The 6000-nt window shown below is 42.2% G+C and overlaps 1 protein-coding gene across 2 annotated transcripts in view; it reads right to left on the bottom strand.

Annotated features, from left to right (window-relative positions):
- LOC108901333 (inactive dipeptidyl peptidase 10) overlaps window positions 1-6000 on the bottom strand; it is a 231937-nt gene that overhangs the window by 196053 nt on the left and 29884 nt on the right. The gene's annotated exons all lie outside the window — the stretch shown is intronic.

The raw sequence follows: 6000 nt of genomic DNA, 5'->3' as shown, positions 1-6000 counted from the left end.
GGAAACAAGGGACACTTTCCAGTTAATGGGGAGTGATTCATCCAAGGCTGTCCAAGTCATTAGCTGATACTCGCATAACACCTGAATCTATAGCCAAACACTTATCAGTGTAGTTGTGGGTAGTTGTGGCACTAGATATTAAGAATGCATGGACTAAAAAACAGTGTATCTGGTTCTGCTGGATCGATTTCAATCATTTTATTTTAACTGCCCATTGTGAGTCTGACAGTATTACAGTGCAATGCTAAATCAGTTGAGTCCAATTTCAAGCACACTTTCTGCAGAAAGACAACAACCAATCTACCAGTGTAAGTTATAGTCCACAATCCAACTGCACCACATTGATTTTTGAACCACAAGGATCTGAGGATTCTCAGTTGAGGGCATAATATTGAAAGTTTAATGTTTAGTAATGTAAAGGAAAAGCTTTACAATTTAATCTCTATCTCTTGTTGTACTACTGTATGTAAAACAGCAGGACCTGCACATGTCTTGCAAAAATTACTAATGTAAACATCATTAAAAAAAAAAAAATGCAGGTCATGCAGGATGAGTTACTTAAAGGAGATGCCACAGTGTGGATTATTTTCCCACCATGGCAACACCAATTACACCGGACATTCTGCAAGACGTGTCGGCTCAAGGTGTGTGTGCATAGATTAGAAGCGTTACCTCCAGATGCTGCCACTTTCATCAGAGAACGTTTGCACATCACCTCATTAATAGGTTCTATTTTGGCATTGGGTTTAAAGACTCGCTACTCTTTGATAATACTCTGCTCTGCTGCTGCACGAAGCAGTTTATAGTTGAAGCATCCGACTGTTTACAAATTGGAGTTTTTTATTTGATGAACGTGGGCACTAGTGCTGATATGCGAAAATGAACCAAATGGGTTTTATGTTATAAGAAAATGACGGTGGGAAACTTGTGTAGTCGGTGTGTACGTGAACACTATCGAACACTGGTAACTACCACAGCAACCCTAGCTGCTCACGATTTTGTTTTATACACTAATTTACCCAATACACGAGGAAGCGGAACAGAAAATATAATGGTGCCTGATACAGGACAGGCCATATCTTAAAGAGTACGGTCTAGACCTGCTCTAATTAAAAAAGTGCCTCAAGATGACTTCTGCTGTGATTTGGCGCTCTATAAATAAAACTGAATTGAATTGAATTGAATGTTTGGCTAAGTAGTAATTGATCGAGTCTGTAATTTCCTTGTGTCTATGGGAGCTTGTCAGGTATGGTAATAAACTGTGTAAGGTTCTAAGGCTGCCCCTGAAATGTCAACTATTTGATACAGTAGTCAGGAGTACCCTGATATGACTCACAGAATGTCAGTGGACGAGTCGTTACTCTTTTTTTTTAGCTGCCTCAGTATTCACACACACAGCACTGCAGGAGCAACAGAGTGACAGGCTGTAAACTTTACAACCAAATCTTGTCTTAAAATGACCAAACAACAAAACTAACTTTAGAGTTAGATACTTCATGAAACGAAGGGCAGTACAACGATGCAGGCAGTGTGACTCGCTCTGATTCTCTCCGCTCAAGTGTCAGGTGAGTTGTTCCCGCCTGCTGACAGCTACATGCCCGCCGCGAGAAAAAAGTGGAAACTAGTGGTGACAGTGTCTGTCTGCAGTGTTTTCGCTATATACATTTTGTAGCGGCGGCCCGCCGTGGGAATATTACTGCCGCGCTGAAATATTATAAAGTTGCAGAATATCTGGTTGAGCCGAGAAGGAGAGAAAGAAAGAATTGAAAAAGAGAAAATGGTAGAATTAACTAGCTAATCTTATTTCAGCACAAACACAGCAGGGTTTTTTCTCTGGATTCATTTTGCTGTTTTTATTTGTCCTAATACAATGTCTGGCCTCACACTTGCTCTTGTCGGTTTTATTTGAGTTTCTGCTGCTCTGAATGACGTGGTGTAATGCCACATTGTAGCTTAGGCGCGTTTGTTTTGATGCAGCGGGTGTCTCTGATGAAAATGCAGCGTTGTCATTTAGCAATGAGATCGCATTGAGCTCTGAATCGAGATCGCGATTTTAATACAATTAATCGTGCAGCTTTAGTTCATGCCATATGCATATTTTTTGACCCTCATGACCCAGCACCATCACTGACTTAACGCAATGATTGTGAACATGTCAGGATACAAACTGTGCATGGGATCAGTCTGCAAGTTTGGACCAACTGCCAATTAATAAAACAGAGCCATGCATGTGCGTACTGTAATATTTCTGTCTGCATGCACAGAGGTTTTAATTGTGAGCCTACACAGATTTTGATGCCTCCAGTCCCTGGTGCAGTAACTGTACTCAGGAAGGCGTTTTTTTTCTAGGGCAGAGATTTTATCAAGCAGAACTTCTGGTTTTATGAAAGACACGGTTGTGCCCACTGTTTTAAGACTTCATGTCACTTTAATTTTTAGTTCCAGGCTTTTTGTTCACTCAAGAACCTTAAAAGTGATGTGACTATAAATGGCTTGAAGGTAGTGGGTGTCGGATACAGCCATACACTCAGACTCAGATGTACTTTATCTTGTCATCATGAAACAGGATCCTAAAATTGGTATTTCAAAAAAAGAGGCTCGGTCCTTTGCACTTACATAAATCACTGACTGTCACTCTTAACAAACTTCCTGTCGAGATCCCTGCTGTGTAAAGTCAGTGTAAATTCACAATGTTACAGAACAGCTCGGGAAATGTAGCACATTGTCTTACACAACCTTGTGCTCCCGTCACTGATGTGCACACTAGGAGAGGAGCACTGACACAGCTCCCTGCTTCTCTGACAATCCCAGTTTATAGCCGCAATCTGCATGTGGGTGGACCTGACACTTCCAAGGACCGCTGATGACACGAGCCTCGGGCTGCATCCAGCCTTGTTAAACTCAGCAAGACCCCGGCAGTTAAGACCCACGAAAAATCTGCCTCGTCCTAATTGGATTTCTTATCTTGGCTAGTGGCGTAAGGACACAGCTATGATATGAAGAGGGGGCATTTAAGAGGATAACAGAGAGCCGTTAAGACCTCAGTGCCAGACGACGGGGGTCAGACATGGAGAGATTAGCAGGGGTTTTTTGTGTGCAACACAGAGGAGTTTTTGGAGTTCTTAATCCTGACCATGATCCCTACTTGTTTCACTGATTTCTGAGGCAGGTTTGCTGTGAGGCATCATGTCCAGCTACAGTAGCTCCCTCTGAGTGTCAGATACTCCAAACCACTGCTCACCAGGGTTATAATTTGGGGTGTTTTTATACAGTACTGATTGTGAATGCAGCAAGCATGCCAGCTCCCGTTCGTTTCCCTCAAAGAAAAAAAAAGGAAGGCGGAGAAAGACAACAGTGATGCACACAGAGGTTCAGAAAAATGTCTTTTTTGTAAGAAGGCACTCCTGCAAACCATCAGGGCATCAGCACACGGCAAACCCTCTGCGCAACAGAATATGAGGTTGAATATTCTCAAGGAATGTAGTTCAAGCTTTGTGCATTGCCACTGTAACAGAAAGCAAAGATCCTTGAACAATTTTGGCTCAGCAAGCCTGTTGCTGTAGAATATTGTCTTTTATGGTTTTATATTTGCTTAGACACTGTATCCATGTGTCAGTATCTGTCAGTACGTCAAGCTGTAGTCAAGTGAAGCGGGACAAAAAACAATACAAGCTCTGTCAATCCTCTAATTATTCTATGTCACCTGGGCAAACCGTATGTTCTTCTCTGCCATTTTGAAACTAATGGCATTTTAGACACATGCATGTGACATGGACTAAACACAACCTTTGTGTGTATCACAACAAATGTTAGTCCACTGAATACCTGTCATTTCTGCCCCGTCTGTTTTCTTTTCCTTGGCCGCTAAAACCAATCGGCAGCTTTTTCTAATTACCTCCATTGATCTTCATTACTTTAAAGCGGTCACAAACTCCCAAACGGCCACCCTAGCCACCGTGACAGTTTGTAGATACTTCAAATCAAACAGATGGGATGGGTTCCTCAATCCTGACTGACTATGAAACTCACTTCAGTCTCATGCAGATAGGAAAGTTTAACCAGATCAAATAAAGGTTCATTTGGACACCTGGCTATAATCCCTCACAGTGACATGGCTGTAGTTTTGATCAGACTGCAGGAGAATCAGATTTCTTTAGGTTTCTTTAGGACAGACCGTCCACACCGTTATTTGCAAGTGATCAGATTGAATTTACGTGTCTGGACATCACCGACCCACCTGCATGGGTAATATTAATTAATAGTAGCATAGGCATCAGTAACTGCATAGCTACTGTCACTCTAGATTTGGCATTGCATGTTTCATCGCAAATGGCTCGAAAGACAGTGAAATCCTGTTTTAGCGGCGAGAGCATCCAGACTGAGACCTGTCTGTAGAGATCCGATTGGAATCGCATTTCAGACCACCTCTAAATGTGGTGTGAAGTGTGATTCCAATCAGATCTGGGAAAATCACAATTAATCTGTTTTGTTTTTTTTGTTTTTTTCAATCTGGATACAGTTTGAATATGGCCAAGAATGTATTTGGGCTAGCAAACTGAACAACACCTTTCAGTTAACAATAGAATTCAGTCTACTGTCAACAGACAATGACATTAAAACATGCTTGGTGACTGTGCATACACTTGCATATATTTTCTTTGATGTCTGTAGAGACTCTCACTCATCCAAGTCATGGTTATCCAAAAAGGGCTGAACTGAGGGCAACTGGACTTGATTGTAGATACTTGAAGACGTTTCATTTCTCATCCAAGAGACTTCATCACTTCATTTCAGTTTAGAACTGAAGGAGCCTGCACTCTTGTGGCCTGTAAGGTGCAAAACGTTCAATACTCGAAATAGTCAATATACACCCTAATGGAAAAATATCACTTAAACATCCTGGCACTAATCCAAAACATACAATTTGAGAACCACAACCTAATTTTAAACACACCTCAGTTCCTTTTATGACCATACTATTTTGAAGCTTTATAAAATGGTTGGATGGTCGGTGAAATTCAGCTCCTGCCGCCCTCTATGCATTGAGCTACATCAGCACCACACAGACAGATGACAGATGAAGAGCTGGCTTCAGCACAAGGGTCACAGAGATGAACCCAGCATCAGGAGCACACATGGCAATGTAAGCAGCAAGTGATGGCTGTTGATGATGTGTCACAGCTCAGCAGCTGAAAACCCACAAGGAAGGCAGGGTATTTTCTGATTCTAACTAAAGCAAAATGCTGAAATACCACGAGAAAAAAAGCATCACGGATCCTATAAAGCAATTTCATATGTTCACTCGTTTTTCTACCCAAGTTGAACTCCACTAATTCTCACATTGAGCCCCTGTATTCCAAAATTGCACGCCTGTGGGATAGTCGGGGGGGGGGGGGGGGGGGGGCTGGATCGATAAAATTTGCCCTAAGCTAAATTTCTCTGGTGGGACATCGAGGTTGAAAAGTGATGCAGGACCCGCGGCAAAATCGATACCGCTGTTGAGTCACACACATATACAAACGCGCACGCACACACACACACACACACCCCAACACAAATTTCACACTCCTTCATCCCAGGTTTAGGTGCACAAGACGAAGACAATGCGGATGCTTCCGTGCAGAGATGTCCCTCGATCGTGACAGAGAGACAAAACGACGGTGTTAATTATACTACCTGTCCTCTCACTATTTCACATGATCTTAAAAAACAAATCAAAAAAAGAGCACACGCTTCCTGCAGCCTCCTTGCAACCACTTTAATGCGATCCGTTAATTCTAACAACAGGTTGGAAATCAAGGTGATCTCCATTGACTATGCACGGCAAAGTTAAGCAACTGATGCACCATCAGATACCTTTATTGGTGTTTGATGGTGCAGTGTTTCATGTATTTTTTCCTCCCCAATAGTAACCGTGTGGAAGTAGCTGACAGAGACAAGTCAGCGCTTTGTTTGAGGGGAGACTCTATGATTCCTTGTCAGCCCTTACAGACAATATAA

The sequence above is a fragment of the Lates calcarifer genome, linkage group LG1, assembly GCF_001640805.2.
Source record: "Lates calcarifer isolate ASB-BC8 linkage group LG1, TLL_Latcal_v3, whole genome shotgun sequence".
NCBI classification, from domain to species: Eukaryota; Metazoa; Chordata; class Actinopteri; family Centropomidae; genus Lates; species Lates calcarifer.
This window is presented reverse-complemented; position numbering and strand designations above follow the sequence as displayed.